This window comes from Grammomys surdaster, unplaced genomic scaffold (genome assembly GCF_004785775.1).
Source record: "Grammomys surdaster isolate TR1022 unplaced genomic scaffold, NIH_TR_1.0 194, whole genome shotgun sequence".
Lineage (NCBI taxonomy): Eukaryota > Metazoa > Chordata > Mammalia > Rodentia > Muridae > Grammomys > Grammomys surdaster.
In genome coordinates, this window is record NW_021604639.1 from 8,567,727 (window position 1) to 8,587,704 (window position 19,978).

General features: G+C 38.8%; 1 pseudogene; it reads right to left on the minus strand.

Annotated features, from left to right (window-relative positions):
- Nucleotides 1–5,780: 5,780 nt before the first annotated feature.
- On the minus strand, nt 5,781–6,410 carry LOC114623228 (annotated as a pseudogene).
- Nucleotides 6,411–19,978: the final 13,568 nt, after the last annotated feature.

Genomic DNA, 19,978 nt, shown 5'->3' on the forward strand with positions numbered 1-19,978 from the left:
TTAGGTATGATGTGTCTTCATTTTCATTATATTCTAAAAAGTCTTTAATTTCTTTCTTTATTTCTTCTCTGAACAAGTTATCATTAAGTAGAGCATTGTTCAATTTCCATGTGTATGGGGGCTTTCCATTGATTTTATCATTACTGAAGAGAAGTCTTAGTTCATGGTGATCTGATAAGATGCATGGAATTACTTCAATTTTCTTGTACCTGTTGAGGCCTGTTTTGTGACCAATTATATGGTCAGTTTTGGAGAAGGTATCATGAGTTACTGAGAAGAAGATATATTCTTTTGGTTTTGGACCAAATGTTCTATAAATATCTGCTAAATCCATTTGTTTCATAACTTCTCTTAGTTTCACTGTGTCTCTGTTTAGTTTCTGTTTCCATGATCTGTCCATTGATGTGAGTGGGATGTCGAAGTCTCCCACTATTATTGTATGAGGCGCAATGTGTGCTTTGAGCTTTTGTAAAGTTTCTTTAATGAAAGTGGGTGCCTTTCCATTTGGAGCATAGATGTTAAGAATTGAGATTTCATCTTGGTTGATTTTTCCTTGGACGAGTATGAAGTGTCCATCCTTATCTTTCTTGATAACTTCTGGTTGAAAGTCAATTTTATTAGATTAGAATGGCTACTCCAGCTTGTTTCTTGGGACAGTTTGCTTGAAAATTTGTTTTCCAGCCTTTTATTTTGAGGTAGTGTCTGTCTTTGTCACTGAGGTGTGTTTCCTCTATGCAGCAAAATATTGGGTCCTGTTTACATTTCCAGTCTGTTAGTCTATGTCTTTTTACTGGGGAATTGAGTCCATTGATGCTAAGAGATATTAAGGAAAAGTGATTTTTGCTTCCTGTTATTTTTGTTATTAGAGGTGGAGTTATGTTTGTGTGGCTACCTTCTATTGTGTTTGTTGGAAGAAGATTACTTTCTTGCTTTATTTAGAGTATAATTTTCCTCCTTGTGTTGGAGGTTTCCCTCTATTATCCTTTGTAGTGCTGGATTGTAGAAAGATATTATGTAAATTTGATTTTGTCCTAGAATATCTTGGTTTCTCCATTGATGTTAATTGATAGTTTTGCTTTGTATAGTAGCCTGGGCTGGCATTTATGTTCTCTTAGGGTCTGTATGACATTTGTCCAGGATCTTCTGGCTTTTATAGTCTCTGGTGAGAAGTCTGGTGTAATTCTGATAGGTCTGCCTTTATAAGTTACTTGACTTTTTTCCCTTACTGCTTTTAATGTTCTTTCTTTGTTTTGTGCATTTGGTGTTTTGATTATTATGTGACAGGGGAATTTATTTTCTGATCTAGTCTGTTTGACATTCTGTAGGTCTCTTGTATGTTCATAGGCATCTCTTCTTTAGGTTTGGGAAGTATTCTTCTATAATTTTTTGAAGATATTTACTGGCTCGTTAAGTTGGGAATCTTGCTTTCTTCTATACCTATTACCCTTAGGTTTAGTTTTCTCATTGTGTCCTGGATTTCCTGCATGCTTGGGGTTAGGAGTTTTTTGCACTATGTATTTTCTTTAATAGCTGTGTCAATGTTTTCTATAATATCTTCTGCACCTGCGATTCTTTCTTCTATCTCTTGTATTCTGTTGATGATACTTGCATCCTTGATCCTGATCTTTTACACTTGACTCCTGATCTTTTTCCTAGATTTTCTATCTCCTGGGTAGTTTCCCTTTGTGATTTTTTTACTGTTTCTACTTTCATTTTTATGTCCTGGATGGTTTTGTCCAATTCTTTCACCTGTTTGGTTGTGTTGTCTTATAATTCTTTAAGGGATTTTTGTGTTTCCTATGTAAGGGCTTTTACCTGTTTACCTATGTTCTCCTGTATTTCTTTGAGGGAGTTATTTATGTTTTTCTTAAAGTCCTCTATCATCATCATGAGAAGTGATTTTAAATCTGAATCTTGCTTTTCTGGTGTCATGGGGTATTCAAGACTTGCTATTGTGGGAGAAGTAGATTCTGATGATGCCAAGTAACCTTGGTTTCTGTTGCTTATGTTTTTGCACCTGCCTTTCACCATCTGCTACTTTCATTCACTGTCTCTGACTAGAGCCTGTCTGTGCTGTTATTTTGGTTGTGTCAGAACTCCTCAGAGTCCAGCTGTCTCTGTGATCCTGTGATCCTGAGATCTAGGTTGTGATAGTTACTGAGAGACAGGTTGCTTCTGGGATCCTGAAATCCTCATGTGCCCAACCTCCTGAGATCCTCTGATCCTATTATCCTATGTTTCTGGGTATATTAGAGCTCCTAGGAGTTCAGCTTCCTCTGGGTTTTGGGGGATTAGGTGCAAAGCTGGTGTCCTAGGACTGCTCTGGGCACTGGTACAAACCAGAAGGAACCCTTAAGAGTTTTCTATTGGTTCTTCTGCTTGCTTTCTGTTAGTGCTCTTGGCCTCAGTATGGTAGGTGGTGGTGTTCTACAGAAAAGCTCAGTGTTCAAGGACTTTACCTTTATGTTCATAGTTTACCATTGTGTCCACCAGATGAATATCACCACAGGCATCTCTGTGACAGTATTTCAGACCTCAGTTTCATGCACGACACAGAGAGAGTATCACATGTGTTTGCTTAGTGAAACAGTCAGGCAATTAACCTGTTTAGGGGTACAGGTTAAGCAGTGTTGCACACATTGGCTCTTCCTGCTTCACCCCCAGGATGCCAACCCCAGTGAGGCAAACATTTGTACATTGACTGGTGAACATTCATTGATTAATCATGTAACCAAGGATAGTGAAGCTCTTGAACTGAGGTGTAGAGTACTTACTTAGCACATATGAGCCCAAATGGAATCCCAGTACCATTAAAATGTATTTTAACAAAAGTAAATCTCTGTCAAAATCTAATTACATACATGGAGGAAAAGTTCACTAAGTAACATTCGAGGAAGTATTTGAAATTTGAAATTTCAATATAATCACAAACGATATAAATGATAGTTCTCACTCCATTCTCCTTTCTGATTCTAAAAGTGTAAAAGGAAAGAGGAAGACATGATAAAAAAAGGTTTTAAATCTTTTGAAAGATTAAAATTTTGAAAAATTCAATGAAAAATTATTTCAGAAGAATGTATTATCTGGGATAAAATTTAATGTAGTAAGGCAGAAGTGGTTTAGGGTAGACACTCAAATGGGCTTAAGAAAATTTTCTAACAATTCACCAATACTAAGAATTATACCAGAAAAATGAAAAATAAGTAATGTTCAATTAACATTCCCCTAAAACAATTATCATTTAACAATCTATACCAGATTACTAAATAATAACAATATTAAGAATTATGCTTCTGGGCTGAAGAGATGGCTCAGGAGTTAGAGCACATAGTGTATTGCTTTTCCAAAGGAAAAATGTTCTTTGCCTATTATTCATGTTAGGGCGGCTCACATCTGGCTGACTTTAGTTCCAAGGGACCTGATGCCCTCTCTCTCCTCAGTGTGCAATTTTACTCATGCATACATACCCACACACAGGCACACACAGACACAAAATTACAAATAATAAAATAAACCTATTGTTCTAATAATTATCATTCTAAGGTCAGTGGAATACTGATAAGGTATGGGGTCTTACATTTTTACACATTTCATAAAAATTAGTAAAGACAAATTAAATTTTTAAACATTTTACTAAAAGAACATGCCAACATACTACTTGACGTTTCATACTAGCTTCCATTTAATTCCTCCATTTTCTTTAAGCCTAATAGACCCAAATTCAAGAATACATGTGATTGTTGCACCAACGCTCATTGTTCAGACTATATTGACATGAAGCATTGTCTAAAAGGTAATAATAATACCTTGGGGAGTCTTGAGCCTGTATTTAAGGAAAGATTTACAGGTGCCCTCAAAATTACTTGATATACTAATAGCTTTCGATGCTTTATAATTAATATGCATATGAAATCAACATGAACTGACTGAAGATTTATGTTCGCGAACATAAACAATAAAGAGGAATGCAATTGCTCAGCTTGGCCAGATTATTCATGTTCTACATAGCCTAAAATGAAGTCTTATCAAATATTTTGAACCATCCTAAAAATCCTACATTCAGTCTCTGTGTCTGTGTCTCAGTATCTCTCTCTCTCTTTCTCTCTCTCTCTCTCTCTCTCTCTCTCTCTCTCTCTCTCTCTTTTGTCTCCCTCTCTCTCTGTCTTCCTCTCCTCTCTCTTCCACTGCTTCCTTAATTAAAATTATCCTCTAACCTGAGATGATGAACTCTTTCAAGGTATAAATAGATGGTGCCAAGTAAAATAGAATGAAAAAGTGTGTACAAATACCTGGATAATCCAGAATATACCCAGTCTGTGCATATAGAGACACCATCAGCATAAATATTTATACAAGAACTTCTCATGTAAACTTAGCTGTTACTGGGCTGGGAGAAGCTCATACCCAAGTGTCCTTGCTCAGAAAAAGAAACAAGACAATATAAGAAGTGTACAACTGTTAACAGGTTAAAGTTTATGACAGGGATGTGTTAGGGAATTTGCAACCTTCCTAGCACTGTGCAAATGCATCAAATAATAACCACTAAAAAACATTGAGCATTTTTAGCCCTAATCATCTTCTTTGACCATTAAAGAAGTAATAAAGATTGTTTGGGCCAGAGTGAAATACCAAAGCCATTTCCCAGGGAAAGAGCAATGCTTTCCCACTGCAGATACCTTCAACAGAAGCACACTGGAAATGGTATCATCTCCAGTATGCAACGTCTCTTTCCACCTGTTGTGTGACAAAAACTTTTCTGGGGAGACACTACACTTGTCTACCTACCATAGATATCAAATCCATCACAGACCAAAGTAGACATATCAACAAAGTCCAGTTTGGTACCCCAATGAGTTTTATTGGGGTTACTTACAGGAATATGGGTGAAGGGTTACTTAACAGGGACAGAAATAACTTAATAGTTGAATCACAAAAGCTCAGCCCAGCATGGATGACAGCTCCTAAAGCTGGACACAGGGAGCACACTGCACAGCCTGCAGACAGCTCAACAGGCTGAAGAGTGTCCTTTCCAAGGCACTTAGTTTGTCTGGGACTTTTCCAAGCAGCTCAGCTCGTTTCCACTTCTGAGGACTGATCTGGTCTGAGTCTTCATTTCGGCTTGCCTTCTTTACCCTAGCAGGGAGGGGCCTAGTGAATTTGGCCAGTTTCAGGGACAGCTTGAAACTATTTTCAGTTGTTTTATCTTCCTGTTTAAGGACATTTGTGCCTTATAGTGGGTTAATTTTGATTTTAAAACTGAACCATAATATGTTAAAATATTATCATCCTCCAGAAGCATTCATTACCCAAGAAGATCTGTATATAATAGATTGAAATTAAAAGATAAAAAGAAATTGTTGTGTTAGTCTATCATAATACTGACTGATAGTGTTACTCCAACTTAAAATCAGGACACTGCTCTTTTTCATTCTTTCTTTTCTCCTTTTAAATGAGTGAAGAAGCTACTGCCTTATAACAATCAAGAACTGAGATATGGCTTGTTTTATTAATTCTTTGAGAATTTCATATAGTGTATTTTCATATATTCACCACAGTTCTTCCCAGATCCACCACCCTTTTCTTACTCCCAACTATGTGTTCTCTTTTATTTTTACTTTAACAACTAGTTGACTACTCTAGGGTATAGTGCTGGGTATAGTCTTAGGTGTGTCACTGTCTACTGAAGAGTGGCTGACCTACCAAGGGCCACACCTTTAAAAATAACAATAACAAAATTGCCCCTCCTCAAGCAGCTCTCAGACTTTTTTTTTTTGACCATCAACATCCAAAGCTTTTTTATTAACAGTAAGATCCAAGGTTAGTTTTTGTAGCCTCGGCTGGCCCTTCGGCCCCTGGCACGCTCGAACTTCCGGCCCTTGGAACGGACATAGGGTTTGGTGTGGCTGTGTGGGGTTCCTGGGGCCTTGCCAAAATATCGGTACACCTCTTGGCCCTTCCGAGGACCAGACAGGAGCACAGTGCCTCGGCCCTTGGGAGACTCCAGAGCCAGCTGGTCAAAGGTGAGGATCTTACCCCCAGCCTTGAGGATGCGACTTCGGCCCAGCTGCTCACCCGCAGTTCACACACCTTCAGCTTGGGCACTTCCAGAATCCGCACGTCATCTGTAACTGTCCCCACAACCACAGCGGTCTTGTTCTCCCGGCCAGGAAGCTTCATCTTTCGGATCATCCGGGACAGGGACAGAGGTGGCCGGTTAGTGTGGCTCATAAATAACCTCTCAGCACAACCTGATTGAAGGCGGATTTGGTATGTCTGGCCAGAAACCTGTACAGCTTGACTAGCAGCCGCAAGTAGATATCCTGGCTCTTGGGCTCCTTGCGCTGAACCTTTCGGTCCTTGTTGTGGCGAATGTCAACACCCATGATGGCGTCTCTTGCTCAGCCAGGTCCAGAAAGGGCTATCAGACTTTTATTTTCATGAAAATGTAAGATTTTGTAGGATAATCATGGTGGGCTTATTAGTCTGTTTATTAAATGTCACCTTGTATCACATTAAAGAAATATGGAATATATGGGGCTGCTTCCTGTTACCTTGACAATTGAAGCCTACAAACCACAGGCCCCTTCATGTGACCCCTGTGTCAGGACATACTTATAGCACTTTGAACTCTTCCCTCTATGATTTTCATGCTCAGCCATCATGTGTCTATCTCTTTGCCTTCTTATCAACTTTTTTATAATATCTTTATAGAGGCATGGGTTTTGCCAAGAAATCTTCAGGCAGTCATGGAGATGGACACTTTGGTGTCATCAAGATGTCACTTGATGACTTTCCTGTCATTGGTTCCTCTTCTCCTGCTACCATCTATAGTTACAGAGGTAGCTATGTATCTATTCTGCATGAGGTTGGTGCTTGGCAATGCCAAATTCTAATTTTAGGAATTAGTAAACAGGATAACAGATAATAAAGCTGCAAATAAAATCATAGGTCAACTATTCAGAAATTAATAGTTAAAAGTTGTGTGTGTGTGTGTGTGTGTGTGCATGTATGTAGGCGTGTATGTTACAGGAACCTTGTGGGTGCAGGTACCTTGGAATCTGCTTTCCTATTGACAGATGTTTTATCCTAGGTATATGATCAAGTGAGGGAGATCTTTAATAAGGACTCCAATCCCTGTATGAAGATTCCGCCTTCTATTCTAAAGGATTCCCACCATGTCTCTCTCTCTCTCTCTCTCTCTCTCTCTCTCTCTCTCTCTCTCTCTTTCTCTTACTATCACATTGCACATTGGGAGTAGTTTTGTAGGATATAGAAGAGAAGCATCTTTTGGATGTGCATTTGTATATTTCTGTGCATTGGTGTGCTTATGTGTATTCCATTCATTCACATTTATGCATACGGGGTCAGATGACAGCACTGGCTATCAGCCCTCACTTTCTACCTTGTTTGAGACAGGTTCTCTTGTATAATACTGTATACCCCAGATCAGCTAGCTAGCCCTTGAGCTCCCAGGAATTCTCCTTCCTAGTCATAAGAGTAATAGAGCTACATATGACTAGGTAGAGCTACCTGGTCCTGCTTTTATGTGGGTTTTGGGAATCCAAACTGAGTGTTTTACCCGGTAAACCATTTCCCCAATCCAGGAGTTATGTTTTAGCTTTTGAATTTGAAAAGAGCACAGACATTTGGACCCTAGTATTTTCCCTAGGTCTTGGGATAGTATTGTAAAAATCAAATTATTTTCATTTTAGACATATTTATTTCATAGTTGCTCCACTTTCTTAACAAAAGCACATTTTTACTTGGTGGTTGGATTCTGCCTTCTGTTTCTACGGTCTACAAAGCTTAAGAGAAAATGGGCAAATTATGGCTGTATTAAATTAAATTAGAATTCACCACTTCCCAGTTGTGTTATCAGGTCCGTTCGGCCATATTGGCAGCTTTACCATCAGTCTTACAGTGCTGTTCTATCTCCTTATGAATAAAATCATTTCCTATGTGTTAGGCAAGAATGTTCCTCTTTTCCTCAGCTCAACCATGAAATCAAAAGCTTCTTTCCTGCCCTTACTGAATTTCAATCATTCTACAAAATCAATTGCATGTGTCTGTTGTGTAAAAGACTTGACTGAGCAAGCAATTATAGTAGAATTATTTCTTAATGAAGAACAAATCTTTTCCTTGCTTTTTAGTATTTTAAATGAAGAATATGGGAATTCTCCCAACAGTGACATTCATAAATATGTTTTATTCATCAGCTTCTTTGTTCTTTTAAAATTTATTCTTGTTCATTCCAAGTAATAGAGTTAACTTTTTAATTCTTTTCCTTTGAGAGTGTGCTTTTTGTCTGAGAGTCATTCAATTTAACAGGCTTTAAAACTGTGTGTGTGCACATATCCACACATATATGTACATATTTGCATTTTTGTACAAGACAAATGGGGAGGATCGCACAGACCATTAAGCAGACAGTTCAAGTTATAATGCAGGGCTCAAAACAGCCCTCAGGTCAGAGGAGCAATTGCAATTTGCTTCTGGCACACTTTTAAAAAAAACTGCTGTTTGGACAAAGTTCACTAATTCCTTGTCTATTTTCTTTAAAAAAAAAAATAAAAATGTAAAAGAAATTGTTTGTGATCTGATGATGATTATAATTCATGATTTTAAGAACAACAACAAAAAAATAAAGTCCATATAGCCTGCTGGAATTTGGCTTTTCAAATATCCAACTTGGGGCCTGAAGCTGTAGATAACTTGTTAAAGTACTGATATGTCATACATAAAGCCCTGGGTTTAATCTCTAAAACTACATAAAATGGGTGTGGTGGTAAATGTCTATAACCTCAGCACTCTGGAAATGGAGAAATGGATCAGGACTTAGTTCAGAATCAAAGGCAGCCTGGGCCACATGAGATCCTGTCTTAGTAAAGAAATACATTTCTAGTTTTAAAGATGTGCAGTCTTTAAGTTAATACGATTCCTTTCATATCACATTCTAGAAATAACTATTTTCAATGTAAAAGACAGAAGGAAGTGCTGGGGGGGGAGACAGGAATAAATCTACAGTGTGTACAGATAGGGAAGATGAAAGATTGCTGTAATAATAGAGCCTTTGGGGACCTGACTGTGATAGAAAGTATAAAAACTTACACCATGATCCTATGATGAAATTTTCCTAGAACTAAGTGCACAGATGCACTTGATCTATGATCAACTCAAAACAGTAAGCAAAGTAAAAAATTTAGAAAAGGCTTTTTATATAGATTCACGAGTCTCGGATAGAAGCAAACAGGAGTCCTGAACAAGTGCAGTAGATTTCCGTCAGTGCTATAGGAAACACACTTGGAGATGAGATACTTTCTACATCCTATGCCATTTCCACTTGGCTACATGACAATTTGGGTTGACGATATGTTCATGGTTTGCACAAATGACTGTATTATGTCTCATTAAGGACCATAAATACCAATCAACCTAATCACAAAAGGGCTGTTTCAGTGTTCGTGTGGCTATTTAATCAGAATTATGCAGACAAAGATGAATAATTTTATGTTAATTATCATGTTTACTACTGTGGAGCAGAAAAACACATCTCTCCTGTTGCTTTCAATGAGCCTTATCTAAAATTTTGCCTTCGCAATAGAGATGACCGAGGTAGATCACAGAGGCAGATACAGAGAGACGGGGAGCAAGGATGAATTGAGAAGGCATATGGGGGAGCTGAGGGTTGGAGTCAAACGTGTGCAGGTTTGAATTCTGCAAATTTTCAGACCTCTGGACGTTAAAATCTTGAAGAAATTTCATCACATGTAAAATAAAAAGTCAGTGATCCTATTTTTCGATCTTGAAAGAAAGACACTGCACCTACATTTTGTTGGTTTGTTTTCAGTTCTCTTGTTGACACAGTCACTATACAATGAATAGGGCGGCCTCAGTACTATTTCCATAGCATACATTTAGTACCCACCTGTCATATGGAGCCATGCTCCTGCCTCTGCAACCACTTGCACCTACTCAAATCCCTAGTCATCACTATTCTCTTTCCAGGCCTTGTTTTTAGCTTCCATGTAAAAGAGAGAACATATGGTTCTTATTTTACCTTCCTGTGCCCAGTTAATTTTACTTAACAGTATGCCCTCCAGTCCCATCCATTTTGATGCAATTGGCAAGATTTTGGTTTTTTTTTAACCACTGAAATGAAGTCCACTTTATATATGTATGCTTATCAAAAATAACAGTCAATGGCCAATATGCATGTGAAAAATGTTTAATGACCTCAGTCGTCAACAGAATCCAAATCAGAATGCTAAAATACCATGTTATTGTGTTAAAAGGGCTGTTATGAAAATAGTAAGATAATGACAACAAATGTAAGAATTTGAAGAAATAGTAAGTCACACTCTACTTTTGAAAATCCTATGTGGTCCAGCCACTGTGCTGGTAGACAGTGGTACACCAAGAATGTAAACAATCTCATATGTGTGTGTACATGATCCATGTACACTAACAAATCCCTCCTGTTAACATGAGTCATACAAACTTATAAGATGAAATGTCACTCCACAGAGATAGCTAGGATGTTATAAACATTTGTTCCTCTTTTAGAGGGCCCAAATTCAGTTCTTATCCCACACACACCACATTGGGCAGCTCACAATTGCCTATAACTCCAGGTTCGGGGAATCTTCTGAAGGCATGTGCACTCATGAACACATACCCACACAGTGATACAGGCACATATGTATAATCAAAAATGATTATTTAAGAAACTAAGTATAATAAATTTAAAATAATATTTTTAAACTATTTTAAAATATTTTATCATAAAAAGATAAAATGTTCTCAGTCCCTTGTTCCCCATAGTTCTGCTTTCCTTTTCTTATTGTTTCCTTCCTCCTAAAACCACTTGCTCTGGTGTTTCTTGTAGCACTCTTACCAGGATCCTGTGGGCCATACATTGCATTTGATTTATTTGAATGTGTTCCTTTTTTTTTTTAATCTATACTATTTTGAACCAATGAGGAGTGATCTACATATTTCTCTCTTTACTTCATAGATAGATTTCATTTAAGGTTTAATTATTTATTGGAATAAGAACACATTGTTTTCTTTGTGTGTCCTCCTATCAAGATTTTGCTTAAACTTGTTACTTTAGTTAGGAGTTTTGTTGCTGCGATGTAACACCATGACCAAAAAAGTAAGTTGTGGAGGAAAGGGTTTATTTGGCTTACAATCCCATATCATAGTCTATTATTGAAAAAACCCAGGACATGTACTCAATCAGGCTGGAACCAGAAGGAAAGAGCTGATGCAGAAGCCATGCAATGGTACTGTTTATTGGCTTGCTCAGCCTTTCTTTGTTTGCTTGTTCCTTCTTTGTTTCTTTTATTTAAGTATTTTTACATACTCACTTCACATCCTTCTCACTGCCCTCCTCCCATTCACCCCTCCCTCAATCCTTCCCCCATCCTTCCTCCTCTTCTTCTCTGGACAGGTGACTCGAATTCCTGGGAATCTCAGACTCTTGCACTTCAAGTCTCTGTGAGGCTAGACACTTACTCTCCCATAGAGGCCAGAAAAGGCAGATCAGCTAGAATATATCCCACGTACAAGCAACAACTTTTGGGATAACCCCCGTTCCAGTTGTTCAGGACTCACATGAAGACCAAGCTGCACATCTGCTATATATGTGCAGGGAGGCCTAGGTCCAGTCCATGTATGTTCTTTAGTTAGTAGTTCAGATTCTCAGAGCCCCAAGTGTTCAAAATAGTTGACTATGTTGGTCTTCCTCTGGAGTTCCTATCCCTTTTAGGGCTAGCAATCTTTCCCCCTATTCTTCTATAAGGGTCCCCAAGCTCCATCCACTGTTTGGCTGTGGGTATCTGCATCTGTCTGAGTCAGCTGCTGGGTAAAGTCTCTCAGAGGACAAATTGTTCCTATCTGCAAGAATAATAGAGTATCATTGACAGTATTAGGGATTTGTGCTTGCCCATGGGTTGGGTCTCAAGTTAGGCCGGTTTTAGATTGGTCATTTCCCTCAGTCTCTGCTTCATTCCTCGTGCCTGCATTTCTTGTAGACAGGATAAATTTAGGGTTGAAAGTTTGGTGGGTGGGTTGTTGTCTATCTCTCCACTGGGGTCCCAGACTGGCTCTCTTATAGAAACCAGGACTACCAGCCAAGGGACAGCACCATCCATAATAGGCTGGGCCTTTCCTCATCAATCACCAATTAAGAATATTCCCTACAGGCTTGCCTACAGCTGGATTTTATGGAGGAATTTTCTTAATTGAGCCTCCCTCCTCTCAGATGACTTTAGCTCTTGTCAAGCTGTCATTAAACTTGTCAGCACATTCACAATCATACCTTATCCATTTTACAATTTGAAAAATCTAAGAAACAGATGAAAAAGAAAATGTTGACTTTGCTGCTACTGATAATGACATAGATCTACTTCAAAATGGGCCTTCTACTATTCTCCTTATGCCTGAATAAGGGGAAATATGTGCACCAATAGTATTTGCCAACCAGTTATGATGATGTCTTTATCCAGTCTTCCTGGATTAAGAACTGAAGACTCAGGGCCCAGATCTACCTCTTGAGGTCAAATTCAAGGCAGAGAAGACTGCAACTATATGGAGATCTGAGAGGCCAAAATAAGCAGTCAAGCAGGGTCTGAGTTATACATGCAACCCATTCCAGTAACCATGACCAGAGATCACCCTGCTTCTTTACAGGTAGAGATAGCAAAGACCAGAGTTCAGTTCTTCCCAGAGCAGTCACTGTACTACAGACATCAGCAAAACCTATGTGAGAAATAGAACATGAGACCTGCATATGTTTTCCTCTTTCACATTTATTTCCATGCCTGGACATGTAATCTGTGGTGTGACGGGTTCTCTGCAAGAGGTTCGCAGGTTAGTTTCTCCTAATCAATATCCATTGGAAGACCACAGGACTATGTTGTTAACACATGACATGTGTTTATGAAGATACCCTTACTTTTGAAAGGTTTTGAACTGCTCTGAGAGACTGCTTTTCAAGGTTAAAGAGAACCAGTACATATCAGCAGATTATCATGTGCTCAGCAGGGGGATCTCTGCATGCTTTGTTTGATTCCCAACCTTGCTTCTCTATACCTGAGCAAACTTGTCTACTTCAAAATGGAATTTCGACTACTCTTTCTATGCCTGCACAAGGGGAAAGGTGTGTATCAATAATGTTTACCAGCTAGTTATGATGATGTCTTTAGCCAGTCCTCATATATTAAGAACTGGAGAATCAGGGACCAGATCTACGTCTTGAGGACAAATTGATTTCTTGATCAGGTTCTGGTTATTACCTATTGTGACTCTTGTTGCTTCCCCTAACATAACTCATAGGAAAACTTTTCTCATAGGAAAAGTTTTACTCTTTTCACCATCATCATTATCATAATCATCATCATCACTGTAATTATTATGTGTGTATTATGAGTGTATGTGCCATAGTCTACATGTGGAAATCAGAGGACAACTTTTTGGCGTGAGTTCTCTCTCCACGGTAAGTTCCAAGGATCTTACATCAGACTTGTAAAGGAAGCATTTTGACATTGAGCCATTTCACCAGCCAAGTGCTATCCTTCTGAAGATATTAACCATCAGTCACAGAAGCTCATGTGGGAAACGGAAGACAACACAAGGTCCCGTGACTAATGGCCAAGCTCTCTGGATCTTTTAACTTTTGTTACTGAGTGTCTGAGGCTTTTCCATTTGAAAGAATGGTTTCCCAGTTGCTTCTAGCTTAACTGTCATTTTAACAGCATGAAATTCCTGGCTCCGTAGATGCTGGATAACTGATGTTCATTTCATCAGTTGCATAACAACCCACTCTGAAACCAGTGGCTTGGAAAATCATTTATTAGATCAGCATCAGTGGAGATGGTGTAGTCAGCAAAGTTCTTGTACTGTAGATATGAAGACCTGCTCATAATTCTATGCTAGTGCAGTGGAGGTGGGCGTATCTCTAGGCCTCACTGGTCAACCACCCTAGTATGGTAGATAAGGTCCAAGACAGTGAGAAGGCCTGTGCCAGAAAACATGGCAGATGAAACTTGAGGAAGAATATCCAAGAATAAGCCCTGTTGCCTGGACCCCAAAACACATTGAGAGAGAAGGGGTCTATTTTCAAGTAACAGTCCATTATGTGGCGAGGTCAAGGGAGCAAGAATTTTAAATAACTTATCACATCACATCCAGGGTCAAGAACAGAGATGAATGAACACGTGCATGTTTGTACTCAAATCACTTTCTTCCCTTTTACACAGTAAAGGACTTCCTGCCTAAGGAATGGTACAGCCCACACTGGGCTGCATTTCCCCAAACCAGCTAAGTTCATTAAGAAAATCTGAATATACATACCCATAGGCCAAATCCAATGTACACCATCCTTCATTATGATTCTTCTCCCCATTGATTCTACATTATATTAACTTGACAATTAATCTTAAGCTTTGAAAAGCAAACATTTGTCAAGATTATGAAAGCTGGCTGGAGATGTAGCTCAGTTGGTAGAGTGTTGTGCAGCATGCATAAAATTCTGGGTTACTAAGTTAGACATGATGACACATGCTTGGAAGTGGAGGAAAGAAGATAGAAGTTCAACGTGATCCTCAAACATAATTAATTTAAGGTCAATGAGACATACATGAGATCCTGCAACAACAAAAATAATAGTTATCATCATCATAAATAGTAAAATCAGACAATTATGCTGACTTCAAGTTTTCTCATATTGGCCAAAATAAATCACATGATCAATGCTACCATTAACATAGCAGAGAGCAGTGCTGGCCCATAAGGACATAATGCAAGGAGGAAAGACTTATCTATGAGAATTACTGTGATAATCTCCTACTGTGTTTTGAAGATACTAATGCAATATTAATATCTAATATTAACTTAATGTTAGAAACCCTGGAAAGTTCCTTACACCGAGTCTCCTTTTAATACCAAAACAAACCTATCAAGGGGTTAACCCTAGAGGGATGAGGAAGCAACCTCAGAGATGTCCAATGCAGGATTCAGAAACACGGGTAATGCCAGGACACAAAATAAGTTCTGCCTAACAAAGTTCCTGTTTCTAATACCATGTAAAATGCTTCCCTGTATCTAATACACTCAAAATATTCTGGGTCTTGGTTTGTTTTCTTTAAAAAGAGAGATTATGTTTCCATCATTCAGGACCAAGAGAAGAGATTTTCTGTATTGCATTTCTGTGTGAAACACCTGTAGACCCACTAATTACCTTTCTAACTAGTGCTTACTATTCAATAGATATTCATCCCAATCAAATTTCATGGTAGTAAGGCAAACACAAAACATGAGGTCACAGAAGATGGGATTCATCAGCCCTTCTACTGTTAAGGAGATATAAGAATTTTAGCATGTGAATCATTTATGCCCCCATTCAATCCTCTTTTCTCATTTGTAAAAGAATAATGGCTTTTCCAAAAGATTATCATGAGATTACATGTAGAGTTTGAAAACACACACAGGCTTTGTTAGCTATTGTAAGAACACAGTCTGGAGTTAGGAAAAGGGAATCTGTATTGTCTTCATGCATAATTGTTTCTCTTTTGTTAAAAATCTCTTCTGGTGGCTATTAAAATTACCTAAGTGAATGATAGATTACTCTAGCTGGAATGAGTTTCCTACCTTCTAGCTAGAAAATCACAATAAATATTTAATGTTTCATCTTGATAACTTTTTATTCACCTTTATTCTCTCTGAACTTTTATAAAATTTACCCTTTACAGTTTCTTTCTTCCATTAGACCTGGAGAAGAACAGCCTTCTTGCTTATTCTTCTTCAAGCAATCACTATCAATTAGATCCATCAGTATTTTGAGTCACTTTCACTTTTGAAAGATTTTGGTCTGTTTCTCAGGCAGGTTTCTACTTCTTTTCCACCTCATCTCTTCCTATTTATCCATTAAAACACCGTAAATAACTTCAGAGCCTGCCTTGAGTATGGCCCCACATATCACTGTCAAAGTATTTCTGTTGATAGTGTATTTCTCTGAGCCACTGCCAAAGCCACAAGAGCCCTTTAAGAACGACTTGATTCTTTGTGACAGCATCTAGCCTCTCAACTCAGAATCCAAAGTATTTTATGAAGCCTGATAAGCATCCACTTGGCTTGATAAATCTTTATGGAATGCTCACCACCTACGGGTCACTGTGCCAGAGGAGCAAGCCAGAATTCTGGCCTTCAAGAGACTTTTAAAGTCTGACAGGAAAGAAAAGATGCTGTCACAAACTCCTCTAACAAGCAGAGGGGGGTGAATTCCTTGGGAGACACTGGGTTTGTGAGCTGAAGCTCTGTGCAGTCCAGTTGAGCTCACTGAGTGCTAGCTATAACGTTGTTCTCTTTTTGTGCCTACAAAACATGCCATAAAAGGAAACACCAGCCCATCATTTGGGGGTTGATCAAATCTCTTTTCATTTTGATTTCCTTTGACTATTATCTCCTTGCTAGAAAATATTGTTTCTACAGAATTCTGTCCAGATATAAACCTGTATGATGTTTTCAATATATCCAATGATGTTTAATTTGTTTTACTGATAGAATCATAGCTAAATATCTTCATTTTACTCATGGAAAATTCTGGGTTTCTTACTTTTTATGGTTACTTAAAAGTATGGTGATCATTTGCTTATATGAAGTTTTTATCAGCTATTTTATCTAAACTGACACATGTCGAGTTTAGTTCATCATCTGTCACCATTATTACTTTAGTCTACTTAAATGGGCACTGGTGTTAAGGCACTATTCACATTTTCTGTCATTTTAGAACTTTCCTTTGTGGGGGCTGAGTGTAGCTGCTTTCTTGGGTTGGAATTTTTCCTAGAAGGAGAAGAGAAGCTCAGGGGTCTCATAAAGCTCATAAGAAATGTAAAAGCACACAAGACTCTCAGAACTGACGGCACTCATGGGGTTCCTTCCTAGACATTATATATGCAATAAACGCTGCTCCAAGGTAGGAGATTATTCACTGGAGCTGCCTGCAAACGTCACAGGCAACTCAAGTGATACAGTTTTGTGAGTTATTGGAGAAGATTTTGGTAGTACAGGTGACAGAGTTACCTTTTCAGTAACCCAAATAAACTTGGTCCACTAAGCTGAATTTGGATGGGATACTCTGCTTGATCTGCCTTTGTCATACCTGTGGTGAATAGGTATCTCTATGACACACCTCTATAAAAGGAACATAACAAATGATATTCTTTGTTGCTTTTTTTCACTCTTGATGGACAACTGCATATCGAAGTATTCTTCAATTTCACTTTAAAGACCAGTTCCCATGAAAAGATTCCCTAATTTCTCAGATGATGTTGATACTTCCTCTTGTAGGAGGAGCTAAGATGGGAGGAGTTAGGAGAGGAAGAGAAAAAGGAAGAGGAGGAGCTAGAGAGAGCAGAGATGTAGGAAGATGGAGAACCACACAGGTATGGAGAGCAGTCGCAGGGAACAACTTATAATTAGGTTAGCTAATTGAGCTACAACTCTCTTTGTATGGGCATCTTGTTATTAATCATTATCAAACATATAAAGCCTTTGATTAATCTTTAAGAATTAGAGTCTCATTCTCTTACTGGGCCTGCATGGATGGCAGAATGGTCTGGGCTATGCCCAGTCTTGTGGAGACAGTGTAGAAGATTGGCAGAGCCATCTCCCATACTGACATCTGGTGGATGACAGGGCTGGTGTTTCTGGTGGGGCCATTTCTAGCTGCAGCATGCACGTGGCCTCCTGCTGAGAAACAAGGCAGCTGAGCTAGGCAGAGCCACTACAGCTTGATAGTCAGCCTTCTATTAAACAATGACAACAACATCCTCTTCCTTAATTATGACTGTATTTTATTTTAGTTGATATGTTCATCTTGTCACAATCTAGTCCTTTTCAGTATCCTTTATCCCATTCCTACTTGATCTAAACATCTCTCCCTGGACCATGTTCTAACATGCTGATCCGGTCACCCTGTGGTACATATGTCTCCACTGAATGCCTCTGAATTACCTTACTCATGGCCACTTAACTTCTAGAGTCAGGGAAACACTGATTATATGATTTTAATTCCTTAGCTATGCTTTGAGTGGTTTGCTTCCCCTAACCTGTGTGCATTTCTATATAAAGTACCATTATGAAACTCTCAAAAACAGTGAGTGTGATTTCTGTTTCTTTTCAGACCCTTAGACTGGCATAACTAGTGGCTAGAGGACTGTGGCACATACAATTGCTTTACCTATTGAATGACTTGTAGAATTGTTGTTATATAATAATCCCGTAAACATATAATATGCCAGTATTTCCATTATAAAAAAGATATTTTAAGAATCAGATAAGAATTTTAAGAATATGAGCAAGTAGTTCAATTAGTAGATTTAACAAGCATTTGAGAAGCCCTGGTCTGAGCCTCAGAACCACATAAACCAGGAACGATGATACAGCTTTGTACAACTAATATCAGTTAGCAATTGAGTTTGAAGCCAGACTGGAATGCATAAATCCCTGTCTCAAAAATGTAAGCTATCTCCACCTGGGCTAGATCAGTGGCCTGATATCTGTCCACACCCTACAGCTTGCATGCCTCCTAGGAGATCTGCAGTAACCAAAGACACAAGTGAGAATATTGTCCAAATACCCACACCAGCTGAGACACCCATAGAGGCCCGTTGATAGGAACCTACCCTCCCTGCCGAGCTTCACCTTCCTTCAGGTCTGCTTCTCCAACCTGGCCAGATGGCCCAATACTCTTCCACACCTTATGGCCTGCCTGCCTCCCAGGAGGTTCAAAGTAACCAGGGACACAGGAGGTCCAGAGTAATCAGGGACACAGGAGGCATGCTCTAACCAGAGACACAGAAGGTCCATTCTAACCAGAGACAGCACTACCTGCCTCCACAGAGACAGGCTCTAGCTGAGGTCACAAGGCTCTACCTGCTTCCAAGGAGGCTGGCTCCAGGCAGAGACACCCAGTACAGTTAACACCAGAGATAACCAGATGGCAAGAGGCAAGCACAAGAACATAAGCAACAGAATCCAGTGCACATTGACACAATCAGAACCCAGTTCTCCCACCATAGCAAGTCCTAGATACCCTAACACATCTGAAAAACAAAATAATGACCTGAATTCCCATCTCATTGAAGATGATAGAGGCTTTTAAGGAGGATATAAATAACTCCCACAGAAGCTGTTAAGGAAGAAACAAATAAATCCCAAAATACAATTAATTCTGAACATCTCTGCCCCAAATGCAAAGGCATCCATATTCATAAAAGAAACGTCACTAAAGCTCAGAACATACATTGAACCTCACACAATAATAGTGGGAGACTTAAAACCCTACTCTCATCAATAGACAGGTCCTTGAAACAGAAACTAAACAGAGACACAATGAAAGTAATAGAAGACATGAACCAAGTGAATCTAACAGATATCTACAGAACATTTTACCCCCAAACAAGAGAATATACCTTCTTTTCAGCATGGAAAACATCTCCAAAATTGACCATATATACAGACACAAAACAAGCCTCAACATAGAAGAAGGTTAAGATAATCCCATGCATTCTATGAAGTCACCAGACTAAGGCTGGACTTCAAGGACAACAAAAGCAACAGAAAGCCCACATACTCATGAAAGCTGAACAACTCTCTGCTCAATGGTAACTTGGTCAGGGAAGAAATGAGAAATGAAATCAAAGACTTTGTAGAATTCAATGAAAATGATGGCAAAATATACCCAAACTTGTGGAACACAATGAAAGCAGTGCTAAGAGGAAAAATCATAGCACTAAGTGCCTTCATAAAGAAATTGGAGAAATCCCATACAAGCAACTTAGCAGCACACAGGAAAGTTCAAGAAAAGAAAGAAGCAAACACACCCAAGAGGAGTAGACAGCAGGAAATAGTCAAACTCCAGAATCAAAAAACAAAACAAAGAGCTGGTTCTTTGATAATATCAACAAGATAGATA